Source organism: Corythoichthys intestinalis, chromosome 22, assembly GCF_030265065.1.
Source record: "Corythoichthys intestinalis isolate RoL2023-P3 chromosome 22, ASM3026506v1, whole genome shotgun sequence".
Lineage (NCBI taxonomy): Eukaryota > Metazoa > Chordata > Actinopteri > Syngnathiformes > Syngnathidae > Corythoichthys > Corythoichthys intestinalis.
The window spans coordinates 31,360,733-31,388,439 of record NC_080416.1 but is presented as its reverse complement, the minus strand read 5'-3'; the positions used below and the strand labels follow the sequence as shown (position 1 = coordinate 31,388,439).

The 27,707-nt window shown below is 38.1% G+C and overlaps 1 protein-coding gene across 13 annotated transcripts in view; it reads right to left on the bottom strand.

The window, feature by feature from the left end:
- The window catches only part of epb41a (erythrocyte membrane protein band 4.1a), a 174,383-nt gene extending 147,599 nt beyond the window's left edge, over window positions 1–26,784 (bottom strand). For 6 of the 13 annotated variants that reach the window (XM_057828644.1, XM_057828651.1, XM_057828648.1 and 3 more), the window contains exon 1: window positions 26,355–26,782. The gene's annotated coding sequence lies outside the window, so the exon portion shown is untranslated. Of the gene's footprint in view, window positions 1–26,354 lie in introns of all 13 variants that reach the window. The other 7 variants (XM_057828645.1, XM_057828647.1, XM_057828654.1 and 4 more) reach the window with 3 other exon arrangements.
- Between the last annotated feature and the right edge of the window lie 923 nt (window positions 26,785–27,707).

Here is a 27,707-nt window from a genome sequence, read left to right as displayed (position 1 = left end):
TATTGTAAACCCGATGTAATTCATTGCAATTTCCGTGGTTTTTGCATGAATCTATTCAAAGGCGGTCAAATAATGTGCGTGTCGTGCTTTGAGCGTGTTTGGACCACTAAACCAACAGGTGGCGCCATAGACCAATTAGGGATTTTCCTTGAAATCCAACGCAAACATTGATGCTCTTCTTTCTCTCCACGACTGCTTGCTGCAGTACTGCTTGGTCACACATGACCATGAATGGTCGTCCATGCTCGTGCATGCTCGTGCACGCTCGTACGTGCACGTGCACGCTCCTGCACGCGCGCTACTTGCAGGAAGATTGAATTAAGTATATTGACGGAAGTTTAGTGTCATTTGAAATCGTGGGGTTGTGTGAGTGTGTGCACACTCAAGTTGCAAGTTTTGTTTGAAATCCTGCAATTTCATTGGTCGAAACACCAGTCCCCGTTTCTAACATCAAAGGTGAACACGTAGGAAAGGCAGAGATCAAAGCCCAAAAAAGGGACGGGAAAAAAAGTACTTCCTTGAATCTCAAATGTTATTGGTCCAGCGTTCGAATTTTGTTTTAAACTTATTGGCTCGTGAACTTTTCAGTCAAGTATATAAAAGAGTCGACCGTGGGAACATTGTCCCAACTGACTCAGGCAGGATGGAGCGAAGATTCACAGCGGAGAAAGCGATGAACAGAATTTATGTCAATAGAACAACTAACAAACTATAACAAATAATAACTAACTACTGCAACTACTAATTTTCAACGAACAACAACAACAATAATTACAACTACTAACTTTTTTTTTTTTTTTTTAACAGTTCCAACATAGTCTCTTTGTGTGCTTGTTGCATATAGCAACCCCACATGGGTTAAAACCCCATCACGTCATCGGGAAAAAAAACAATTCAAAAGCAGTGATGGGGCTGCTGCAAGAATTATTCATAACATCCTTCCTTCGAAGACGATGATTGTGATGTTTTTGTATGATGTACTGCAAAAATGCCTCAAGGTGTCGCTATGTACCTTGTTATGAATAATATTTGCAGCAGCCCCATTTGATTTGTTTTTTCCCGATGACGTGATGAACGTCATTGGGCAGAGAGGGGTTAATAAATAAATAAAAACTACATATGTATGGATAGCTGAGACGCTAATGAACATTTTGAGTTGTTGAAAGAAAAAAGATATTCAAAAATGACTTATTTATCACACCTCAAAGTAGCCTTACATATTATGTAAAATAACGCGAGAGGGGCGTTTTCAGTAAAAACTGTCATTGTCAAAAAAAAAATTGTCATGCATAGAAAATGTTGTTATAACTTATTGCCTCATTCAAAGTTCTAATTGTGTCAAATGAAGTATTATATATATATATATATATATATATATAAATGTACAGCACAGTTTTCTGCAAAGTCCTTCTATGGGCTTGTGTTGTCCTAAGTGGGGAGGGGGATAAATAAATAAAAACTACATATGTATGGATAGCTATGACCCCAATGAACATTTTGAGTTGCTGAAAGAAAAAAAATTTTTTCAAAAATGACTGAGTTATCACACCTCAAAGTAGCCTTACATATTATGTAAAATAACGCAAGAGGGGCGTTTTCAGTAAAACTGTCATTGTCAAAAAAATTGTCATGCACAGACAATTTTGATGTTATAACTTCATGCCTCATTCAAAGCTCTAATTATGTCAAATGAAGTATTATAATTATTATTATTTTTTATATATATATACAGCACAGTTAGTTTTCTCTATAGTCCTTCTATGGGCTTGTGTTGTCCTAAGTGGGTGGGTGGATAAATAAATCAATAAAAACTACATATGTATGGATAGCTCAGACCCCAACAAACATTTTGAGTTGCTGAAAAAAAAAAGTGTTAAAAAATGACTTAGTTATCACACCTCAAAGTAGCCTTACATATTATGTAAAATAACACGAGAGGGGCGTTTTCAGTAAAACTGTCATTGTCAAAAAAATTCTCATGCATAGACAATTTTGTTGTTATAACTTCTTGCCTAATTCAAAGCTCTAATTATGTCAAATGAAGTATTATAATTTTTTTTTAAATATATATATATATATATATATATATATATATATATATATATATATATATATATACAGCACAGTTAGTTTTCTCCATAGTCCTTCTATGGGCTTGTGTTGTCCTAAGTGTGTGTGTGTGTGTGTGTGTGGGGGGGGGGGGGGGGGGGGTAAATAAATAAATAAAAACTACTTATGTATGGATAGCTCAGACCCCAATGAACATTTTGAGTTGTTGAAAGAAAAAAAAAATTCAAAAATGACTTAGTTATCACACCTCAAAGTAGCCTTACATATTATGTAAAATAACGCGAGAGGGGTAAAAACAATAACATCGCACGATGGTTAAAAAAGTAATTAGTTACATTACTCACTACTTCTTCCAAAAAGTAACTGAGTTAGTAACTGAATTACTCTATAGTAAAAGTAACTAGTTACCAGGGAAAGTAACTATTTCCGTTACTTTAAAAAGAACTTGTTGTATGTCACCGAATTTGAAATTTTCTGAGCAGTATTCGAGTCAGTGGAATAGAGAAGAACAGACAGGTACTTGTTAGGTGCTTCAGCAGATTTGAATTGCTTACCACAGATGTCGACAAAAGCTTTGCCCCGGGACTTAAATTACACATTACATGGAGGTTCTTTCCTTTAATTTCGACAAACTTGAAATAGTGTCTATATCTCCACCTCTTAAAGGACAAATTTTCTTCTGAATGCTCTGCCATCCCGACCCTGTGCATCTGTTTTGCGTGTGTGTTTGCCGCACGCGCTCGTGAAATTATCGGCTCTGATTGGCTTACGACGACATATGACTAACCCTCAGCCAATCACAATCACTTCCATCGCATCTCTCGAGGGGCAGCAGAGGCTGCATTCAGGTAGGCTGGTTTCCCGACAATTCACGTCACCTTCAAAGCGTCTGCCGTCCTCAAGATGGAAGCAGAATTATTGCTGGCTGACAGTGGGAGATGGGAGCGAGACTAGCATCAGGTGTAGCAAACGCAGAAACGTTACCAACCTTTGGAAAGCATTGTCTAATTGAATGAGCAGGGACAAACGGCTTGGAGTCAGAGGTACGTGCGCTATTCTCGAACTTGAACGCACCCAAAGTCTTGGATGACAAATCAACAGAGCAGAGTGTCGACTCGACACGGCTGGTAGTTTCTTCAATTTATTCAGAGTAAGTAACGCACCGCTTTTGACCGTCAGTAACGGTAACAGCGTTGTAACGGCGGAAAAAGTAATTAGTTAGATTACCCCGTTACTGAAAAAATAACGCCGTTACGTAACGGCGTTATTTATAACGGCGTTACTCCCAACACTGCTTACAACAAACCCAAAAGAACTTCTAGGCAAATTGTGAAGGTAATTGAAAAAATTGACATTTGCATACCTGTCAACCCGAGGCCGCTGGCAATCTTACAAATAGTGACCTACGCCCTTACAAATTGGTGACTAAGCTTACGTTTTATATAGCGTGCAATATGAAAAATAAAACTCCATTTTTAAAATAATATGAATTTATTGATAATATTGTCACATATAACATGGTGGAATCAAAGAACAATCAATATCTTCAGCTACATTATGATTACTAAAATTTAACAGTGACTTTTGTTATAATTGTATGTAGCACTTTTGGCAATTTCTATCATGTCTTTTGATGGCTGCACTTCATGGCACTTAAACTCGCAATTCAGTTTGACTTGAAGTACTTCGTTAGTGTGTCCAATAATGAATTAAAAAGGTCAATTGATAAAATTAACTTAGTGATGCAATCTTTGAGTCAGGGAACATTTCTTTTGCTAATTCTGAGAAGTGATCAGCAATAGTTGCAGGCAAATTGTGTTCGGCAACAAATTGGCAGAATAAAATCACTGCTTTTGTCACTTTTAATCCTGCAGACTTCATCTTTATGACCAGTGTTGTTAATCTTACTTTAAAAAAGTAATTAATTACAGTTACAAATCACTTCTCCCAACAAGTATTTGCGTTAGTAACTCAGTTACCTGTTACTTTTCATGTTTTTCCCAATTAAAAAAAACAAAAAACAGTAACCTTTGCTATGCTTGGAACTCATTTAATGTTGTGAAGCAACTGTTAAAGTTAATAAAATTGCTCCCATTTTTGAATTAGTTCCCTTCTGTCTACTTTCGACATGTATAGGTTTTAAAACTGTTTCATCATTTAAAGATAGATTCAAGTCATGATTTTGCGATTTAGGAGTATTTTAGATAAAAAGTTACTTAGGTTTGCTAAGAAGGTTCACTACAACAGAGCCTTTCTGAGAAGTCTACTGTTTTAAAATGGCGGCTCTTTACTCACGGCGCGGAGTCTGTCATTTCGCATGTAGTTCAATATGCATGTGATATGTAGGCGTAGATTGTAAGCTGTCGGCTAAAGTAAGGAAATGTTGGAGCCAACCTAGCCTAGCATCGCGTTTGCTACAGCGTCACAACACTCTTCCCTCCTTCCCACTCTCGCTCTTCTCTCTCCGTGTCTGACTTTTCTCACATCATTCAACCAACGTAGTAGCGCACATTGTCTCATTGCCGAAACGGTGACAGAATCCGAATGGAGAAAAGAAAAAAAAACTAATGCACCAATAACATACAGATTTTGAACGTATGGCGTACACATTTAAAAATCAGTGCTCACATGTACAAATTACGCCGAAACCGTACAACTTGACAGGTTTGCATTTAGCTAGAGATGGGAATTGATACGATTTTTACGATTCCGATTCCATTATCGATATTGCTTAACGATTCGATTCTTTATTGATTCTAATTTCAGGAAAAAGAAGAACAAACATTTTGATTGGCATCAAGTTTGTTTAATCAGAAGTCACAACCTTACAAACTCACAACGAGGTCAAAAGAGGCCCAAAGCCTCAATGTTAACTGTGGCAATAAGTGGCAAATGCACAAGAATGTGTAACATTTTACTGAAACGTTTTTTTAATAGAAATAAAAAATATTGGTATATTTTGGCATATAGGTCGTTGTTCTGCCTTTGGCAGTGTCGCCAAACTTTTTCCTGTGAGGGCCAAATAACTTTTCCCTTCTCTGATGAGAGGCCAGGGTCAGTTTGTAACAGAAAAAGTGTGACAATTGCAGGAGTGCGTAAATGTAAAAAAAACTATTGTTTTTCAGAAAGCCACAATCAAATAACCCTCTGCGAATTCTTCACGGAACAAAGGTAAATAAAATAAAAATAATAATATAATATAATAATAATAAATAATAATAGCACTATTATTTAAATAGATAATAACCAAATAATCCTCTCTGAGTTATTCACTGAAAAAGGCCAGGAAATAAATAACACTACTGAGGGAGAAAAAAAACAAAAACAATTCTAAATGCTCTCTGGAATTGTTCAGGGGGCCGGACCAAATATGGAGCCGCAGGCCATAGTTTGGGGACCCCTGTTTTTATTTACCAGTATATTGAAATGCATGCCTTTTAGTTTTTATGGCGCTTTCACGCTCAAGTTGTGGCGCCCTTGCGCTTCCTCATGCGAAGAAGAGCGCGCTCACGTGAAGAAGAGCGCGCTTACACGCGAAGAAGAAGAAATGCCGCATCCAAGAGAGTGAGCGAGTTAGTGAGAAAGGGAAACACTGCCACGAGCCTACGTTCTTTGTTAATGTTTGTAAAACATCTACAGAGCTAACGCCTGTATGTATCATCTTCTGTGTTGTTGTTGTTGTGTGTTTTCAGTCGCGATCGGACACTTAAATCCAGTTGTGTAGTGGTTTAAACGATGTGCTAATGCTAGCAAACGCATGCTAACTGTTTGTTATTACTGTGTTAGCAGCTAATCATCGCTGATTTATGTTGATGCAAACCTGTTTGTTATTGGGGACGAAATTGAATTGTTTCATTTCTATTTTTAGTTTCAAGTGATGGTTGAATAAAGTCAGCAAATTATTATACCAACGTCTTCTGCATAGTCATTTGGGAGTTTAGCTAGCTGTATAGCCAGGACTGAGCCTTAGCGTCTCGGTGAGGACAGTGCAGTCTATTCCCTCCCGATGCAGTTATTTCCATCTCGCAATGACTGCAAGTCGCTTTGTTGTAATATTTCCTCGTGAAGTGAAGACACACTTTCGAGCGATCGAACCTACGTGCTGTCATTGTTATGTTTACGGCGGCAATCCTCGTGCTAAACTATTGTAACCTTTCATTTTCACCTTTTTTCCTGGTGAAGTGTAGCCAAACTTTGAAGCGAGTGGTTCTTGGCGCCATGCTAGTTTGATGCGTCTGGACAACAAGACACGTCACGACGCAATATGCGTCTTTAGGGATCGTTAAAGGGATTGTTAAGGCTTTTTCATTGTGATGTCGAGGCCTCGAAACACTCGGAACCGGTTCCGAATTGGAATCGGATTTCGATTCCCATCCCTACATTTAGCCAATTAATTGTTTAATTAATCGCCCGATTAATCGATTATTAAAGTAGTTAGTTGCAGCCCTAGTCAATCAGCAGCACTTTTTTTTGTATTTGAAAGAACAGGACTTTTGTCTGATTTGTGTACTGAGAAATTATTTTTATGTTTTATATTCAGAAACTTCATTAAAAACTTCAACCACTTTTATGTACTTAAACAGTACAGTTGTAGACTACAGTTAAGTCAGGAAGCTGTAATAAAATATTATTATATTATTTTTGACGGAAATAGTCATGTTTTGTCTTCATTGTTACTTAAAACATGCCTAAAATAACTTCCAAGTTAAATTAAAAATATTATTATTATATTATTTTTGTTGGAAATAATCATCAATTTTGTCTTAATTGTTACTTAACGTAGCGTTCTGGTGAGGACAGTATATTCGCATTTTGTTGTTCATGCATCATGTTACATCATACTGTACACTTATTCAGCATGTTGTTCTCTATTGTATTTTTATATTAAATTGACTTTCAAGATGACATATCTGTTCTATGTGTTGGATTTTATCGAGTAAATTTCCCCCAAAAATGCGACTTACAATGCGACTAATATATGTTTTTTCCTCCTTGTTGGGCATTTTATGGCTTTTGCGACTTATACTCAGTTGCGACTTATAGTCCGAAAAATAAGGTACAACCTGCCTAAAATAACTTCAAGGTAAATTGTGAAGGTAACTGTAAAAAGTGACATTAATCTAGATTAATCGATTATCAGAAAAAAAAAAGAAAAAAAAAAAAACAATAATCGTTAGTTACAGCCCCACTCAAAACCATCTTGTGACCACATAAATAAAAAAATTCATATGATGTTAAAAAAAATATTCTTTCAAAATGAGTCTTCGACTCAAAAGAATTATTAGAAATGCATTTGTGACGCAAAGTACACGTAAGTACAGCAGGAGTGTTGATGCCTGCATGCTAGCTTGAGTCAGAGTGCTGAAAGTGAGCTTAAAAACAGAAAGCGGCTTTAAAATTAATCGGGCCCTGTGTGGGATTAAAGGACACCGCGCGCTGATGTAGAGTACAGCCGTCCTCCCTGCCACTGCAGCCACCCACACAAACACACACACATACACATGCTCGGCTGGCACCAGCTATGGAGACAATCCAGAAACTAGCCTGACCCAGATGAAATCGGAGGAAGCAGAGATTTGGTTAAGGAAACGAGAGGTGAAAAAGCACAATAGTTCAATTGATTGGAAATAAGGAATTTAATATGGCACACAACTATTGTGCTATCAATAAATGCAGTTCATTCAGAGCAATTGCAGACAGTTACAGTGAGCCAGACAGCAGTTGATAAAAGAAGAAACAGATGGTTTAACATCAACCCGCATTACTTTGACTTACAGTAAATTGTTTATTCATAAAAAGAAAACATATGCGTACGAGTCAATCCCTTGCTTTCCAGAGTGACCAATAAAGTTGAAGCCATGTCTGTTATCCCATCGGAAGAACTGTTTGGAATTTGACAACAATCCATGGACGTCGCCAGACATATTTAACCCCAGTATTGATCTGCAGTGCCCTAGTATTAATTTCACCAGATGAAAAAAAAAAACTGTAATAATAATACTTAGGAATTTGTTTTTTAATCTATATAGCACAATCTACAAAATGCGCCTATTTCATCTGTTCAGTCATGTAAAAAAAATGAAATATTCAGGTCTTTATTAAGAAATGTTCACATATCAATGTCTGATCTTTTTTTTTCTTTATCTCTGGAAAAGAAAGTGATTTAATTGCAGGTAAACAAAAAATAATATTGTTTTACTCATTAAACCAAATATATCAACAAAAATGTATATTCTAACTGGGGAAAAAGTTAGGACACCCTACCACCTAATAGCTAGTGTTACCCCCTTTGGCTGAAATAACTTCAGTGAGACGTTTTTTGTAGCCATCTACCAGTCTTTGACATCGGTCTGAAGAAAGTTTACCCCAGTCCTCAACGCAGAATACTTTCAGCTGTGAAATGTTAGATGGGTTTCTTGCATGTAGAGTCTGTTTCAAGTCACCCCACAGCATCTCAATGGGATTAAGATCTGGGCTTTGACTCGGCCATTCCAGGACTCTCCAATTCTTCCTTTTCAGCCAGTCCTTGGTGGATTTACTGGTATGTTTTGGGTCATTGTCATGTTGCAGGGTCCAGTTTCGCTTCAGCTTTAATTTTTTCACAGACGATCTCACATGTTCCTCAAGCACCCTATGATACATGATAGAATTCTTGGTGGATTTTATGATGGTGAGCTGGCCACGTCCTGCTTTAGCAAAGCATCCCCAAACCATGACACTTCCACCTCCATGCTTCACAGTTGGTATGAGCTTCTTTTCCTGGAGTGCTGTATTGGGTTTACGCCAAACATGTCCTCTGTTCTGGTGTCCAAATAATTCCATTTTAGATTGATCTGTCCAAAGAACATTGTTCCAAAAGTTCTGGTCTTTGTCTACATTCACGCTGGCTAACTTCAGTCTGGCCTTTATGTTCTTCTTGAAGAGCAAAGGTTTCCTCCTCGCACACCTCCCATGAAGGTTAAACTTTTGAAGTCTCTTTCTTATTGTAGAGCAGGCATGTCCAAAGTCCGGCCCGGGGGCCAAATGCGGCCTGTGGTCAAATTTCATCCGGCCCCCCAGCCTCTGTCATAAAATCAATAACGTCTGGCCCACACACAGACTTAATAAATTGGTCAGCAGTACTGGTACCAGCATATGAAGTATGTTACACACTAAATGCTGCTCCTCATTTACCAACGAAAACTCTAAGCAACATTACCCCGTGTGACCCTTTACTCCCAATTTTCTAAAATGGCGACAATCAACAAAAAAAGAAAGTTGACTGCGACGGCTGGCGCTTCAAGGATAGGTGGAAATTGGACTTATTTCTTCACTAAAATACGCAACTGTCTGCCTTATTTGCAAAGAGACAGTTGCTGTTTTTAAAGAGTTCAATGTGAGGCGATATTATTAAACAAGACACGCTGACATGTACGACAAGATTACAGGCAAGATACGTAGCGAGAAATTGAATGAACTTGAAGCTAGTTTAATTTCACAGCAGCAGTATTTCGCAACAGCCCGAGTCGAAAGAGAACGCCACAAAGGCTAGTTGCGAGATTGTTGAAATTATTAATAAAAAAAATAATAATAATAAAGCAAATGTAACGCACAGAATGGCTTGCTAAAATTTGCTTAAATATATTGTTCTACATAAAAGACGTCAGCCAAGATCGGCCCCCCGCATTTTTACCACACCAAATCTGGCCCCCTTTGCAAAAAGTTTGGACACCCCTGTTGTCGAGGCATGCACTTTCACATTAACAGTAGCAAGAGCTATAGGTCCTTTGATGACATTATTTGGTTTTTGGACACTTCTTTTAGCATCTTGCGGTCTGCTCTCGGTGTGAACTTGCTTGGGCGCCCAGACCTGGGTAGGTTGGCAGTTGTTTTGAATGTTCTCCACTTGTAGACTATTTTCCGGACAGTGGAATGGCTGATTTTATATTCTTTTGAGGTCTTATGAAATCCCTTACCAGACTAAGCATCTGCAATCTTCTTTCTGAAGGCCTCAGACAGCGACTTTGTTCTCACCATGGTGTTTTCTCTCACTTAAACAGTCAGGGGCACATCAAACTAAATGTAAGGTTAAATAAGGCAAGCCTCCTTCAAAACACTGTGTAATGATGTTCTAATCATGTGCACCTGGTGTGATACCCCTGTGTGTGATTTTAGCCATTTTAAGTGGGATTGAATGTGTGGGTGTTATTCCTCAACAGAAATGGCATTTATTTAAAATGACATTTTACAGAAAGCTTTTTTTTTTTTAAATCCTCTCCTTCAGTTTTAATTGTCCTAGTTCTTAGTTGTATTACTTGAATATCTTGAGAAAACTGATGTCAAGTATCCATATGACCAAGTATGTTAGAAAACACACAGGCTTCCATAGGGTGTCCTATTTTTTTCACATGACTTTACTCCATTCACTCCATATGCACAATCTGCACGTGGCTCCTTAATATGATAATTTATGCACGATTGGCATCTGAGTTGACACTTCCGCAAAGCACCTTCGGGAGGTAGACTGCATTCATGTATGTCAGGAGATCTGAGTTCCCAAGTTGGAAAATCGATCTGATGTGTTGTAAAGCAGTAATGTGGGATAAAAACATGGTTGCAAAGACGAGTAGCCTATTTTAAAGCTCCAACGATACATCACAAGTTGATTGACTGTTTGGCGCTTTTTATAGATACCATGTAACACAGACTTTTTTTTCCCGATTACTCCAACAAGACATGAACGCAGCAACAATATTACAGTGTGCGTGCCAATCATACAGTCGACAGTGCAAATTGCATCTTCCCACCTGCTTTACAGGTTAGTATGAGGGGCCGTACAAGACATTTTTCATTCTGGCCCTCTCACACGCATACATTCTCCTTTCACATACATATATATTCACCCTCACACACATACATTCTCCTCTCACATGCATACATTCTCCTTTCACATCCATACATTTTTACTTTCACATTCATACATTTTTACTTTCACATTCATACATTTTCACTCTCACATTCATACATTTTCACTCTCACATCCATACATTTTTACTTTCACATTCATACATTTTTACTTTCACATTCATACATTTTCACTCTCACATTCATACATTTTCACTCTCACATTCATACATTTTTACTTTCACATTCATACATTTTTACTTTCACATTTATACATTTTTACTTTCACATTTATACATTTTCACTCTCACATTCATACATTTTTACTTTCACATTCATACATTTTTACTTTCACATTTATACATTTTTACTTTAACGTATTTTTCAAAGTACTTTTATTTTGAAATAATACATCAGAATTTTATCAGAGTATTTTAGTTCAAGAAGAAGTGGAACCGTCCCGGGATATCAGCCAGATTTTTTAAAATCAATTTTTGAAATCAGGCGAAATGACAGCTAAAATAGGCAATTTTCAAAGTACTTTTATTTTGAAATAATGCATCAGAATTTTATCAGAGTACTTTAATTCAATACTTGGGGTAGTCTAGTATAGCCCAGAAGTGGAACCGTCCCGGGATATCAGCCAGATTTTTTTTTTTTTTTTTTTTAAACCTGTCCTGTTCAGCTGTTTGACACAGAGAATGGAAGTCTAAGTGCCCGGATTCTGAACAGTTTTAATGTTTCACATGGAGAGTCTGACATACTCCCATTGTGATCCTTCAAAATACCTTTTTATTATGACAAAGCAGCGAACAGGAAGGGATTATGGGGGGACAGAAGAAAAGAAATACAAGAGAAGAAAGAAAAGAAACACATAAACAACAACAAGAAATACATTGAACATCTAAACTAGTTACTAATATGCTGGTGCTATCGTCAGCGAGATGTATTTCCGGTTTACACCATGTGGGGGCCAATTGGCCAGTGAAAGAGGAGAATGGGGGTGGGGGTGTCTATAAGACTATAAGCTAAGTGATTGAAAGGCCAGATTTTTTTTAATCAATTTTTGAAATCAGGCGAAATGACAGCTAAAATCGGCAATTTTCAAAGTACTTTTATTTTGAAATGATACATCAGAATTTTATCAGAGTACTTTAGTTCGAGTCTTGGGGTCGTCTAGTATACCTCAGAAGTGGAACCGTCCCAGGATATCAACCACATTTTTTTAAAATCAGTTTTTGAAATCGGGCGAAATAACAGCAAAAATGGGCAATTTTCAAAGTACTTTTATTTTGAAATGATACATCCGAATTTTATCAGAGTACTTTAGTTCGAGTCTTAGGGTCGTCTAGTATACCTCAGAAGTGGACCTGTCCCGGGATATCAGCCAGATATTTTTAAATTAAAATTTGAAATAAGGGTAAATGACAGAAATAACTAGCAATTTTCTAAGTAGTATTACTCGGAATTCCTAAAATTTTTTTTATATCATAATACTTTAGTTTGGGTCTCGGGGTGCTCGAGTGCCTCTCTCAAGTGGACCCGTTCTTGGATGGCTTCCCGTTTTTTATTTATTCATATTTATTTTTTTCAATAAAGGGACTAGCGCTGTGAAGCCACCGCGTTCCATTATGAAGCCAGCGCGTTGCAGTACCATAATGCACACAATGCAAACAATGATCCAAAATAGGGGCGGGTAGCTTGACTTCGTTTTTACGAGTGGAGGGTGGCTTGACCGCAGTAGTCTGGGAGCGGGTCATATTAGCTCCCGCTTGGACAGTTGAAGAGGTTCGAGAGTTGCTCGGTCTAAAAATGTCTCTCATCTCACTTTCAACTGCGTCATAATTAGCACTGTTGGGTGCAGTTGATTGTGTCCTTTGCCGCCGCTCGAGACAGGAAGCCAAAGAAGTTAGTTTCTGGGGTCGACAAAATGTTTTGCAAAAGTCCAACTGCTTGCCGAATAGTGTTGTATCGGTCGCGAACGATTCGTTCTTTTTGAACGAATTGTTTGGGTGAACGAGACCGAACTAATCACCATCTGCACTGATTCGTTCTATGAAGTTGGTGGCGCTTGTTCGCTGCTTGGGAGGGCGTTGAGCAAGCGGCAGCGTCTTCTGACATCGCACACGACCAATCAGACGCCAGCTTCATCGCGGGCAGGGGAGGGAGCGGAAACAGAATCAAGGCGTCTGTCACTCATTTCCACGTGTGGCCAATAAGTAGCCAGCATGCAGGCAGGGGGGAAAGACTGAGTTTTGTCACTTCCCGTTCAGTGATTCGGTCCTCCGGTTCCTGACCTAGCTTGCTGCTAACTTGACTTTCCAGTAATGACTATGCGGTGTACGATTCATAAAATGAAAGGAAATGACTTTGTCACATATTTGTTAACTTGGAGCCTATCAAATGCTGCTCAAACAGACAAAAACACCACACAAATCTAGCGAGCATGGTTTAGTGTTCTACTTTTCTCAACAGACTCGAGACTGTACCTATGACTATATACTATCAAATTTACAGTAATTTAAAACACGCGTAGCTACGAGGCAAGCAAAAGCTGAGCTGCGGTCGCGTGACGGCAGTGAAGCGGGCAGAGAACTGTCACTATATGGAGGCTTCATGGCAGCGATATTTACCTCATATGTGTACAGAAAAAAAAAGAATATTTAGTATGATCACCATAATACTGATTTGCAATGAAACTGTATATACATGTCAATTTTTCCCGAGTGTTTTATTTTTTTTTCGTGTCAGAGGGTGTCGGTTGGTTTGACAAATTATGTCAATCCGTCCATCATGTGCTACTCAAGCGCCCAAAAACAAAGCGCGCAGACACGGGAGATGTCGCAATATGTCTACATTTTTCTTAACAGACTAATGAGAGTAGAAAGGCGACATCATAAAAAGCAAACAATTATTTCTCGTCAGCATTTAACGATCTGAGATGCGGGGACGACAGGGGAGCTGACCGGATTCTTTTATTTATTAATACCAGTGCAAAAATTCAATACGATCATCTTAATAATAAAAAACAAAAATACAACAGAGCGAGAGGTAAATATGATGTGTTGGTCGTTCCATATTTAGAAATTAAACTTTCGATTTATTTTTATTTTCGTGACAGCAAGCATGCCGCGTTGGCTGGTAGTAGCACTGCAGCAGCACTGCAGCAGCATTGTATATGTGAGCAAGATCATGCTAAAGAAAGTCCGTGTGCCCCCGACCCCAAACCCCCACTTCCCCCTCAAAAGGAAAATGTTTAACCGTGTCCTAAATCGAAATGCAAGCACGAGCCATGACTTTGAGCCCATAGAACTAGGACAGACGACGCAGAAGTTCTCCCTCGCTTTTGCAGCAGCGGGAGGGAGACGAGGCTGTCTGTGAAAGCAGAATGATATCGCCTGTCACTCATTTCTGAAACTACGACGAGTGGTCAATGTGCAAGAGAGGGAGGGACCAAGCAATGTCACTTCCCGTTCAGTTATACTGCGAAGCGGTCTTTGGTGATTCGTTCGGCAACGTCACTTCCCGTTCACTAACCGAACGATTCATTGGGGCGGGGAGGGACATGAGGGGGGCGAACGATTCGTTGAACGATTCGTTTGAACGAATCTTTTTACTGAACGAACCGGAATGGATTTGTTTACTCAAATGAACGACAGATCACGTCACTATTGCCGAAGTGATTGTGCGTCCTCTTCCTTGTTATTTTATGAACAGTAACCCGCGTCAGGTTCTCAGCCAATCAGAGCTTACCAGTCAGAGCTAGCCAATCAGAGCTGGCTTCCGTTTCAACTAGACTCCTTCCGTTTTCACTATACTTTCACTCATACATACATACATTCTCCTCTCACGTTCATACATACTTTCCTCACATACATATATATTCACTCTTATACACATATATTTTATTTATACAAACACACATTTCACAGACTAAAAATGTGTGAATGTGAGAGTAAACATGTATGAATATAAGAGTGAAAATGTATAAACGTGAGAGAGAAAATGTATAAACGTGAAAGTAAAAATGTATAAATGTGAAAGTAAAAATGTATGAATGTAAGACTGAAAATGTATAAATGTAAAAGTAAAAATGTATGAATGTGAAAGTAAAAATGTATAAATGTGAAAGTAAAAATGTATGAATGTGAGAGTGAAAATGTATGCATCTGAGAGTGAAAATGTATGAATGTGAGAGTGAAAATGTATAAATGTGAAAGTAAAAATGTATGAATGTGAGAGTGAAAATGTATGAATGTGAGAGTGAAAATGTATGAATGTGAAAGTAAAAATGTATGAATGTGAAAGTAAAAATGTATGGATGTGAAAGGAGAATGTATGCATGTGAGAGGAGAATGTATGTGTGTGAGAGTGAATATATATGTATGTGAAAGGAGAATGTATGTGTGTGAGAGGGCCAGAATGAAAAATGTCTTGTACGGCCCCTCATAGGTTAGTACCAGATAAACTGCCCATCCTTCTTGTTCATTTTTACCTCTGTGTTAATGCTTGTTTGGCCTGTTCCCATGAATTGTGAATTTAAATGGAGGAACTTTGCTCTTTACTTATCAGGCATTTAACTGCAGGAAACTACTCTGGTCGCAAATTGAAGTAGCAGATTAGCTGCCGGCTTTTAGCTAACTGGTTATGAATACAAAGACAATTGTATGCAATTTGAGTGAGAGGCTCTCACTCAAGAGTTTTGTCTAATATTGTGTTAATATGATATGCGGTATTTGAACTGTGTCAATACTGATGCTATTTATTGCTATTTTTTTATATGACCAAATTAATAGAATCAATTTGGATGAATTAGTTGCCTTTCTTTGGGCTATAACCTCTAACAATTTCGTATATGTGCTCATCATAATTTCGAGCAGTTTTACAAGCATTTTATTTGTTACTGCAGTCCCTGTAATCTGCAGAAAGATGGATTATGTTTTATTTCTATATGACTCAAACAGCATTACTCTTGCAAATGGATATTAAAAAGTTATTTACTTGCAGCAGGGATAAACCAGCAAGGAGGAATGACAGAGATAAGTTAGGTAACCCACCTAGGCAACATAAACCATTTTTAGGTCACAACATACCAGTTGACAAACACTGACTAACTGCATAACAGTTACAGTGTTATATCCCCATTTCAGTCCAGACAACATAGAGCAGCAGAGTGTACGAATAGGTATAGGAGAGATGGAAGTTGATGAGCATGAGCAGAGGTGAACGGACACTCAACAAGGGGTGTCCCAATTTTCATTTTGAATGCTGATGGCTTAAAAAAAAAAAAACACCACTTTTTTACAGAAACTTGTGTTTTGGTTGGATTAAATATAGTTGAAGCGCTATTTCTGACTTTTTATTATACAGTAGATACAGGGGTATGAAAAAGTATCTGAACCTTTTGAAATCTCTCACATCTCTGCATAAAATCACCATCAAATGTGATCTGATCTTTTTCAAAACCACACAGATGAAAAAAACAGTGTCTGCTTGAACTAATACCACCCAAACATTTATAGGTTTTCATATTTTAATGAGGATAGTATGCAAACGATGACAAAAGGGGGGAAAATAAGTAAGTGAACCATCACATTTAATATTTTATGGTTCACCCTTTGGCAGCAATAACTTCAACCAGATGCTTCCTGGAGCTGCAAATCAGTCTGGCACATCGATCAGGACTAATCTTGGCCCATTCTTCTCTACAAAACTGCTGTAGTTCAGTCAGATTCCTGGGATGTCTGGCATGAATCGCTGTCTTTAGGTCATGCCACAGCATCTCAATGTGGTTAAAGTCTGGACTTTGACTTGGCCACTGCAGAACGTGTATTTTGTTCTTCTGAAGTTGATTTACTTCTGTGTTTTAGATCATTGTGTTGTTGCAGCATCCATCCTCTTTTTAGCTTCAACTGTATGAAAGACGGCCTCAGGTTTTCCTGCAAAATATTCTGATAAACTTTTGATTTAATTCTCCCATGAATGACTGCAATTTGTCCAGGCCCTGAGGTAGCAAAACAGCCCCAAATCATGACAATCCCTCCATCATGCTACACGGTGGGGATGAGACTTTGATTTTGGTGAGCTTTTCCATTTTTCCTCCGCACATGACGTTGTGTGTTAATCCCCAAAAATTCAACTTTTTGCGAAATGAAACTGGCAACAATGTATTTCTTAGACAGCAGTGGCTTCCTCCGTGGAGTCCTCCAATGAACACCGTTCTTGGCCATAGTTTTACATGTAGATGAGGAGTGCACAGAGATATTGGACTGTGCCAGTGATTTCTGCAAATCTTTAACAGACACTCTGGGGTTCTTTTTTACCTCTCTGAGTATTCTGCACTGAACTCTAGGCATCATCTTTGGTGGACGGCCACTCCTTGGGAGAGAAAAAACAGTGACAAACTCTCTCCATTTGTAGACAACTTATCTGATTGTCGATTGATGAACATCCAGAGTTTTAAAGATGGTTTTGTATCCTTTCCCAGCTTTATACAAATCAACAATCCTTGATCGCAGGTCTTCATTCAGCTCTTTTGAACGACCCATGATGCACATCAGACAATGCTTCTCATCAAGACAATTCTTACCAGGTGTGTGTCTCATAATGGGCAGGGCAGCTTTAAACCACTCATCAGTGATTGGGCACACACCTGACTTAAATTAATTGGTAAAAAATGGTTTCAATTTCTCTTTAAGTCTTCTTAGGCAGAGGGTTCACTGACTGATTTTTTCCCCCCTTCTGCCATTGTTTGCATGCTATCCTCATTAAAATATGAAAACCTATAAATGTTTGCGTGGTTTTAGTTAAAGCAGATACTGTTTTTACATCTGTGTGATTTTGACAAAGATCATATCACATTTGATGGTGATTTTATGCAGAAATGTTAGAAATTCCAAAAGGTTCAGATACTTTTTCTACCACTGTAAGTGCTAAAATTTTTTGTTTTGTTCGCTCACCAGTACCCAGCTGTTTCCCAGTATTGTATTAAGTCTAGTGACGCCCCTGCCAAAAGGTTTAAAATAAACTTTTTCTCCATCATTCTGTACATGAAATATATGAAGTCACCATATTATGTAAGACTTCAGCATAGCTCATAAACCTCAGTGCAGTAAAGGATTACCTCTGCTTGTGTTTTTTTTCTTTTTTCTTTCTTTTTTTGCAGCAACAAGGGACATTAAGAAAAGACATACGTATAAAGCAGGACACTAATATGAGCCTAATCACATATTCCAAGTAGTAAGACTCCGTTAATGCGTAATCAGAGTTTTATTTCTCAAAGTTATGACAGTCTTTTGTTGTTTTTACATTTTATAATATACTGAGATAACCGAAGGTCATCAAACAGAAGTACGAGGACTTCTTCAATAACATTCAATATCGTTCATATATTGTTCAGTGTTCGTAAGGGTCCTTTAAATCCTTGAAAATGCTTGGATTTTACTGTTGCGTTTTCAAGGTTTGAAAAATGCTTGAATTTTGTGCAAAGTCCTTGAAAATGCTTGGACTACTGCTCTTTATAAACGAATGATAGAAACAGCATATGGTGTAATATTGGTAAACAGAGGAGGTACCAGCAGGACTTTAATACAAAAAATATAATTTGTCATTTACTGGTTACACAGTTGTTTTTTTGCGTCATTTTTACTGGTCGTAAAATAAAAGTATCGCATCGATATTGACAAAATATCTTGAAAAAAAAATCGGATTGGATCAGAACTTAAGTCAGAAAATCAGCATCGGGACATCCCTATTATACTGTATATATTCAACTGACAACCACAAGGACTCCTGCAACAATCCCAGAATTTCACACTTTGCCAGCCACCAACACATCAAAATAACATTTTGTACACTAATTGCAATAGCGCCCCTCACTTTTAAACTTTGACGGAACAAGTACACTAATAGCGTACCGCACGAATGCTATTTTTAGACCGTGACGTCACATCATAAAGCGGAAGTGAGACATTATAGACACGCCCTCGCATACAAACCATTATATTTCTGCTAGTTTTCTCTGGTAATCTTTCAAAAACGAACATGCCGATCAAACACTGCTACTATGGAACTTGTAGAAACCACTCTAGACATTACGACCGTCCACATATGAAAGATGTTTTATTCATACGTTTCCCGAAACCAAACTAAAAATGTATCAGCTTGTGCGGACGTCCAAAAGGCCAGTTTAATGCCAGCAATGTGAAGCCATTCACCTTCATACGCAGTAAAAATTTTGTTGAGGGTCATAGTTAGGAGTGGGAACCTCTTGGTACCTCACGATAGGATACGATTTGCAATACAAAGCTCACGATATGGTGATACAACGATTATCAATACATTGGTCAGGAAATCATTCTACAAAATAAACAGAAAAACAAGCTATTTTCATCCTTCTGCTGTAAGTTTATCACCAGTAGACGCCCAATCCATTTGAACTGGCAGGGCTGGCAGCTAATTAACCCCTTAACCCCTCCCACTTCAAACCGGCCCCTCCCACCTCTATGGCCGTCAGTGGCAGCCAATGCCAAGCAACAAGGTCATTTTTTGGGCCATTTCAGGTCATTACCTGTTGATTTTACAGTCACTTCCTATTGATTTTGGGGCATTTCAGGGTCACTTCCTCTTGATTGGGTTACAGAACAGGAAGCGACCCGGGAATGAATTGCAAGTGACTAAAACTCAACAGAAAGTGACCTATAGATGCCCCGAAAATCGGATGCTGTGGTTTCGAATGAACATTCGCCCTGTCTTAATGGATTGGGCGTCGAGTGCCGTCAATGGCTGGCATAGAGTTAGATGAGACACTAGTATGGTGGAAGATTTTGGTAGTAATTTGTTGGTTCTTTTTTTTATTTGTAAACATTGACACCATTCTAAAACAATATCTCGATTATTGGCATGAGCAAATCTATAACCTTGGTGCTACAAATGTCAATCCCATCCCATTGCCTGCCACAGCGTCCCCCGAAGAGGTAAGTCATTTTGATATTTTACTTATTTTTTAGCATGGCGTTTTGCCGTGCTGCTTCTGTCTGACAATAAATGACCTGAAAAAAATTAAAGTGGTATCTGACTTCCACCGTTGTAACCTTCTCTGTTATAAAGAAACAACCTTAGTAAGGGGAAGTATAAATAAATATATTAATAGAATTAAGATTTGTTATTAATGAAAAAATTAAAAGTGTTCGTTCGCTGTCACTGAGTAGCATTTGCGATCGTTACACAAAACTAACAATATAAATTACCCCCAAGAATGGTCAGAGACCTAAGACAACCAGAACATATAATATATAAGAAAGACAGGGCATATGGGGGTAAAGGATAGCTTGTTGAAACAGGAGAACGTCATAGTCAGTGGCGTAAGGAAAAAGGTGTGGATAAAAAAAGCTAAGGCTAAGCTTAGGTCGGCTCGTTTCTTTTTTCCGTCTTTTTTAGCCTTTGACACTTAAACCATCTCTTTAACTGAACATTTGTATGTTCTTCCACATTTTTACCAGTTAATTTGGCACCAGGGACATCATTTTCTGAAAGAATTGGTAGGTTTACCACTGTAAATATCTCCATCGTACAGTATTTCCATTCAATATCTATTGGGGACCAACGGAAACGTGTCCCCCCTTAGCAACAGTTGCTAACGCCATAAATATCAATAAGCGGAAGTGACGTGTAGCGTGCGGTACGCCGTTTAAAGTAATCTCCATAACATGAATCACTCTTCAAGAAATCTAATTCGCAATTAGGACAACAAATTAATGGTGGCTTTCCACTTAGAATTATTTTACTGAATTCTTTCTCATCAAAATATTTGACATGGAGATACAAATGTTGCACTCTGTCAGCGAAGAAGAAATGAAAGAATCATATATATCATCTCCGCAATTATTTTTTTGTACTGATCATTACCTCAAAATCTTATTACAAAAAAAGTGGCCATTAATCTAAATCATCAAAATAACGTGTATTTTCATAAGACCTGTTTATATGCAGACAAATACAAATGGCTGATTTTCATGCAAATGATTTTATTGAAGTCAGAAAAACAATCGTCAACATTGAAGCTACTTGAACTACAAAGGCACTCATCTCCGACAACTCTTCACACTTTTGCTCACCTTAGTCTCTTCAAAATCAAAACAAGAAATAAATATAGAGACTCTTACTAATTTTAGCATAAAACAACTGCTTAAAAATAATTTGGATTGCACACTCGCTTGCTATCAGGAAAATAAAGTCTACTTTATAGGTCTGTATACTCTGCAATACTATCTCCCATGCTTGGCTGAACTCGATCAATAACTCAATTTTTTACATGTTGTCCAATGATTTTTCCAAATATATTTATGTGTGAATGTTATTTATAGGGGAAGTGTTCCATAAGGTGGGGAACCCATATTAAGACATACAAGTTTAACTGTTAAAACTAATCAAAACACTTCCTTCTCCAAATTTTATCAACCTGTCCAATGCATTTGAAGTCTTTGAAAATAGCCCATTTGGGTGGGACCCCGCCTAATCTGGCAACTATCTCCCCCAGACTCACCGAGACCTGCTCAAGAGTGAGGTGGGAAAACGGCCCACCACCACACATGCAATACGCACAACCAACTGCCGTGACCGGCCCATGTGTGCAAGCGACACCCACCCAGAACAGAAACGATACCAACACAAAAACTTTTATCATGCTGCGAAGCCCCCCATTTATTTCATAGAAAATCTGTACCCACAATTTAGTAATGTGGTGGCACATTTTAGTAATCTGTACCCATGGTTTAGGCATCTGTACCTACAGTTTATACCCATGGATCAATAAATTTAGTAATAACTAAACTGAACTAAAGTTTAGTAATAATAAATAAACTGTACCCACAGTTGACCAATCCGTACTCACAGTTTAGTAATATGTACGCTAGGGGTGTGTGCCTCATATGTGGCGATACGATTCGTATCACGATTCACAGGTCATGACTTGATTCGATCCCGATTAATGCAGTAACTACACTTGAAGACAATTATTGCTATGTATATCACTTTAGGAAAAACAAATCAAAATGGACATTAGTACATTTATAGCAATTTATTCCTAATAAAAGGAAGAATCGGAGCCACCAATAGAGGGTGACGTACACAAATGTCGAATTGTCCTAATGTTGTTGTTACTTCAGCAGACTGCCAGGCAATACTGCTGCGCGCTGCTAACTACTGGACGGGAGTAGAAGTGCAGCCACTGAATTGTTAATTTCCACCAAAAACACGTGTGTAAGGACTGATACAGACTGATTTTGAATAAATATGAGAATTGCTTGGAGTAATATCGCAATATATCTCAGAATTCATTTTTTTTAACACCCGTAATGTTCGCACTGTGGGCCCAGTTTAGTAATCACTACCCACAGTTTAGCAATTATCCAGAAACAGTAGTCACCAATTACATTTGGTGGGAACTCCTAATGTCAACGGACCAAGCAAGCAGCAGCACATGGGTGCACATTTTCTTTGGTAGCCCTGAACAATGTCAATTTCACTACTAATTTGTGAGTACAGTTTAGTGAACTGTGGGTACAGATTACTAAACTGTTAGTATAGTTCAGTAATCTGTGAGTACAGATTACCAAACAGTTGGACGTATTACTAAACTGTGGGTACACTTTAGTAAACTGTGGGTACAGATACCTAAACAGTAGGTACCAGGGGTTGACAATCTAAATGGCCCGGTGGGCTGGACGTACTTTTAAAACCTTCAGGGCATCCAGAATTCTTTAACTTTATTGGCCCGGTGGGGCCAAAAGATAACGTGTCAATGAAATAAAAAAATCTTAGATCACATTAATTCCCAGTGGTTCCATGTTTTCATGACGTTACGTTATCACAATTAAAGACAACCTTACAGTCTATGCAGTCAGCCATTGCTCTCCGCGCGATGTGAACACACCTTGTTCACTCACTCGCTCTGGCGTAAACGGCGCAACCTAATTACTGCTGCTGATTGATTATCAGTATCTCAGTACCCACCTAACATTATGTTACAAGACATCATGTTTCTGAAACCCCTAGCACCTGGCCAAGCACCGGGGGGGGAAAGAGCACTCAAGAAAGAGAAAGTCACCGGAGGAGTTGAGGGAAAGCAAAATCCAATATGAAAAGAAAAGGGAGAGAAAGTTTTAGCCCAAGTGCCGAGACCACTTCAGTTAGCTCGGCTACGATGGGACAAAGTTTACTTTGAGGTGTGCAGATCAATGCCCACATATGCAGACGAGTAAGTTAGAGAAAAGTTAACGAGTATGAAACTGATGGTATGAACACAACATACGATAATTCATCCGCGTGACTACAGAGAATATCGTCATAACGACGGTCTAGCTTGAAAATCGTTAGCCATAACTGCATAGTCATCAATGTGATTTCTAAGTTGTTGCCACGACAACTGAGCTGGGGGAAACTTCCAGAGGGCTTACAGGGGAATCCAGAAAAGCTTCGCCCAGTCACGGGGATTTCCCACGGGCCCGCCTCCCCCTGGAGCTCCCAAGAAAAAATGTTAGCTGTACAGGAGTGATAATGGAATCATTATGGATGTGATTATGGAATTGGAATAGGATTATTTGCACTTGTTTCATGTTTTTGCACTGTTTTGCTGCAATTTTAATTAAATCTTCCTCAATAAAATAAATGTTATTCAAGCAAATTGTTCTTTTTTGTGAGTACAGGGATCAATAATTGACGTGTTTACCTGGGACAGTGGTTTTGATAGTGCCAGTGAACTTCCAAATTACCCTTATTGTCTATCACTGGGTACAGATAACTCAACAGAGGTTACAGATACAGTAACTAATATGTGGGTACAGATTAGCTATGAAAAATATTTTTTCTACCCAGACACCCTGGAGTCTCCGCATCATTCCGCCTGAGCTTGACAAAATATATAATACAGACACCCTGGAGTCTCCGCATCATTCCGCCTGAGCTGGACAAAATATATAAATATTGCTCCCCTTCCTTTTCTTTTGAGTAAATGCATTCATCAAATCAATGAATGGATGTGCCAGAATTTTCTCCAGTTAAATGTGGAGAAGACAGAAGTGATCATTTGCGGGCCAAAAAAGGAACGGTCAAAGATAAGCAGGCACCTTAGCACAATGTCACTTATAGCTACGAATCTAGTCAGAAATCTTGGCGAAATTATTGAATCAGACCTAAAATTTGATAGCCATCTAAAGTCCGTCACTAAATCTGCTTATTACCACCTAAAAAATATAGCCAGAATTAAGGGGCTTCTGACTCACCAAGACATGGAAAAAGTTATGCATGCATTCATTTTCAGCATATTGGACTATTGCAACGGGTTATTTACAGATCTTGATAAAAAATCTGTCAGGAAGCTTCAAGGAAGCGTCAAGCAGCTAGTACAGAATGCTGCAGCTAGATTCCTCACAAATACAAGGAAACTGGACCACATTACACCGGTTTTGAAATCGTTACACTGGCTTCCGTTGAGTCAAACGATAGACTATAAAATACTACTGCTCGTCTACAAAACACTTAGGGGCCTTGGACCAAAATACATGCTTGATTTGTTAAGATTCCTATGAAACATATAGACAACTAAGGTCATCTGGAACCGGTCTCCTGTATGTTCCAAGAACAAGAACCAAGCAGGGGTAGGCAGCATTTAGTTATTATGCTCCTCACCTCTGGAACAGGTTACCTGAAGGTCTGAAGTATGCACAGCATATCCATAACTGTCTATATATTTCAATCTATTTGCTTTCTATTCCTCTTGTGCTTTATCTCCATTGCTGATTTCAATTATTAGTAATAGTAGCATTTTTTATTTTTATTTTTTTCTTATTCCATTCGTGATTAAATGCGGTTTTTACGTATATCTAATTTTATTTCCTGTTTCGATTCTTTGTTTTTACGTTCCACTGATTTAATGTGATTTTTATGATCTTAAAGTGATGTAAAGCACTTTGAATTGCCTTGTGTTGAATTGTGCTACATAAATAAATTTGCCTTGCCTTCTATCTGCTCCCTGCAATTCTGCCTCAGTCCTTGCATCCACACAATGCCATCTTCCTTAGTTTATCCGTGACATTGGTTTTTAAAACCTGGACTCTTCATGTTGTTGTGGATTATAAGGATTGTGTGGATTACATGGCAGTCACAACAGGTGTCATGTATGACAAGAAGGAACAGTTATTGTATGACCTCTCCAGTGTCCTATATCATGCTCTCATCATTGGCTATCACTCTTCAGTTAATCGCTTAAGTGTCAGCCATTACTGTGTCACGACACTTTTTCACACCTTCCCCTGTTAACAGCCAACACTAAACTGACATTTTCTCATTGCTTCAGGACATGCATGCATTAAGTGCACTGTGCCATTAGCCACTAGGGGGCATTGAGATGCTTCAGATATTTTTTGTTTTTTTGGACAATATCAAGTCAGTTTCCATTGACAACGGTGACAATGTCTGTGAATGTATCATTGTACAATCACTTTACAGCCAACAACACGATTCACTGATACACTGATGACACATCTTTGACTATTCTTCATTAGAATGCAACACTCATGCCCTAAAATATCGATTCACTATTCTGTTTGGAGTAGTGAATAACTGAACTACATTTGACTGGGAGATGAATTTATGGTTAGCCTATTTGATGACACACAATTGTCCAAAATGAGATAGAGGTGTTCCTTTATTTTTTTGTTTGGCTACTGAATTTATATTTTACACAGTACATCTTATGTCCTCAGATAACATTTAACACTACCTATTAAACTGTCTTACAAACCTTACCAAAACCAAATTTGCATTTAAATTGTAGAAATAATTTTTAAAAAGCCTTCCAATAGATTTTATTTCAAGTGAATACTGATAAACACGTTTAACACTTGCTAAAATGAAAAGCTAGCTGGAATTAGGTTGCACACATGAAATTGACAATTACAATTAAACAGAAACAAATAAAACTCAAGAGCATTTATGATTAAATTACACAGGTATTGTTGTTACTTTGGGGGCTTAAATAAACTCACAAGGCGCCATCTAATTTTATCGACATCGTAGAAAATTCATAATTTTCATTTACGACAAACCACCATCACATCTGCTCATGTGCGCACTTGTAACATGCATGATAGAAAAAGAAATACGCTCCTAAGCTCCTCCACGGTTCAAATGATCAAATAAACAACAACAAAACCCCACACATAAAAAATAAATTGTTTCGACGTATGCTTTGTTTGGAAAAAAATTATAAAACGGTGCATTTTGAACGGAAACAATAAAAGGGGCGGTGGATGCACCTGTCTGCAAATGGCGCTGAATGTGAAAAAATATGTCAACAAATTCTCTGTCTGAACAGGCGCGCAGAGACGTTAAAAATGACTCACCCGCTCAGTTCTGGTCATCCAGCAGTAAAATAATAACGGAAATCTTTTTCCAAGTTATGAATTCCTTGTTTTTGTAGATTTTGCCAAGTAGTGATTCATAAGCGTTTATCATGCAGCTTCCAATGTGTTGTACCAGCACGGCGATATATGAGTTTACCCTCTTTCTTGTCTTACAGGCATGAGAAGCGCCTACACGTTGGTAAGTGTACTCATTGGCATGCGCAGACAATTTGGGGGGCAGGTGCTTAGAGGGGGAAAAGGGGCGCCTTTAGCATCGTATGTAACTTGAAGGCGTAGGTTTGCATAGGGACGGTAGGGACAAAACACTACCAACTTTTCAGGATGCTCAAATTGTCCTCACCAACTTTTAAGCAACCCTATTTGCATTATATAATGACTTTTTTTTATATGTTATTTGAATTGTCTTCCCATATGTTTTAATTGTTGTAAATGACCCCACCATTATTAAGTGAATTAATTTCATTATGTTCAGACTTACATTTACCTCTTTTCACTTGTTGAATGTACCGGTCCAAATGCTTATTTGATTGGCTGATGACAACCCCCCCCCCCCCCCAACAAACAAACACACACACATTAGATATCAGGGATATTAGAATCCCCCCCCCCCCAGCCAGTAGCAGCCACTGTAAGAAATGTAAAAAGACATCAATGTTGTGGAAGTGGGGAACACACCACTAATTTTTTTTTTTTTTTTTTTCTTTTCCCCCCAGCCAGTAGCAGCCACTGTAAGAAATGTAAAAAGACATCAATGTTGTGGAAGTGGGGAACAGACCACTAATTTTGCTACTGAAAGTCTGACCTGCATCAGAGTTTGCATAGCATTAAACTGTTTGAACTTGCTGACCCGGAAAACTCAAGTAGGAAGCTGCTTTAAAGAGAAGGGTCCTTCTGTATGTTTTATCTACTGTTAAAGTTAAATTAACTGTGAGAAATGTAGTGAACCGAGGTCTACACCCTTCTCCCCAATTTTACTTTTTATTCTATTTATGTGGTCTTAAAGCAGCGCACAGGAGCTTTCTTTTTTTTTTTTTGTTCAGTTTGGCTGTGCTTGTGGACAAAAGCAGTAGTGTTTTACCTGAAGGACAGATCCATTTTTATTTATTTATTTTTTATTCCCTGACAAAAAAGTTTTTTCAGTTATATTTAATTTCTTTATTTAGACAATGTTGAGTGGTCTTAAGACAAATGTTGATTTTTTTAAAATTGCTGAATCGTTAATAGGTGATTAACAAGCTTGTATTTATTTTGTATGTTAATATAGTTTAAGTTATGTTCAAATAATGCAATTTAAATTTGCTCTTAAAATCCGGACATTTTTTCTGTAAGTTT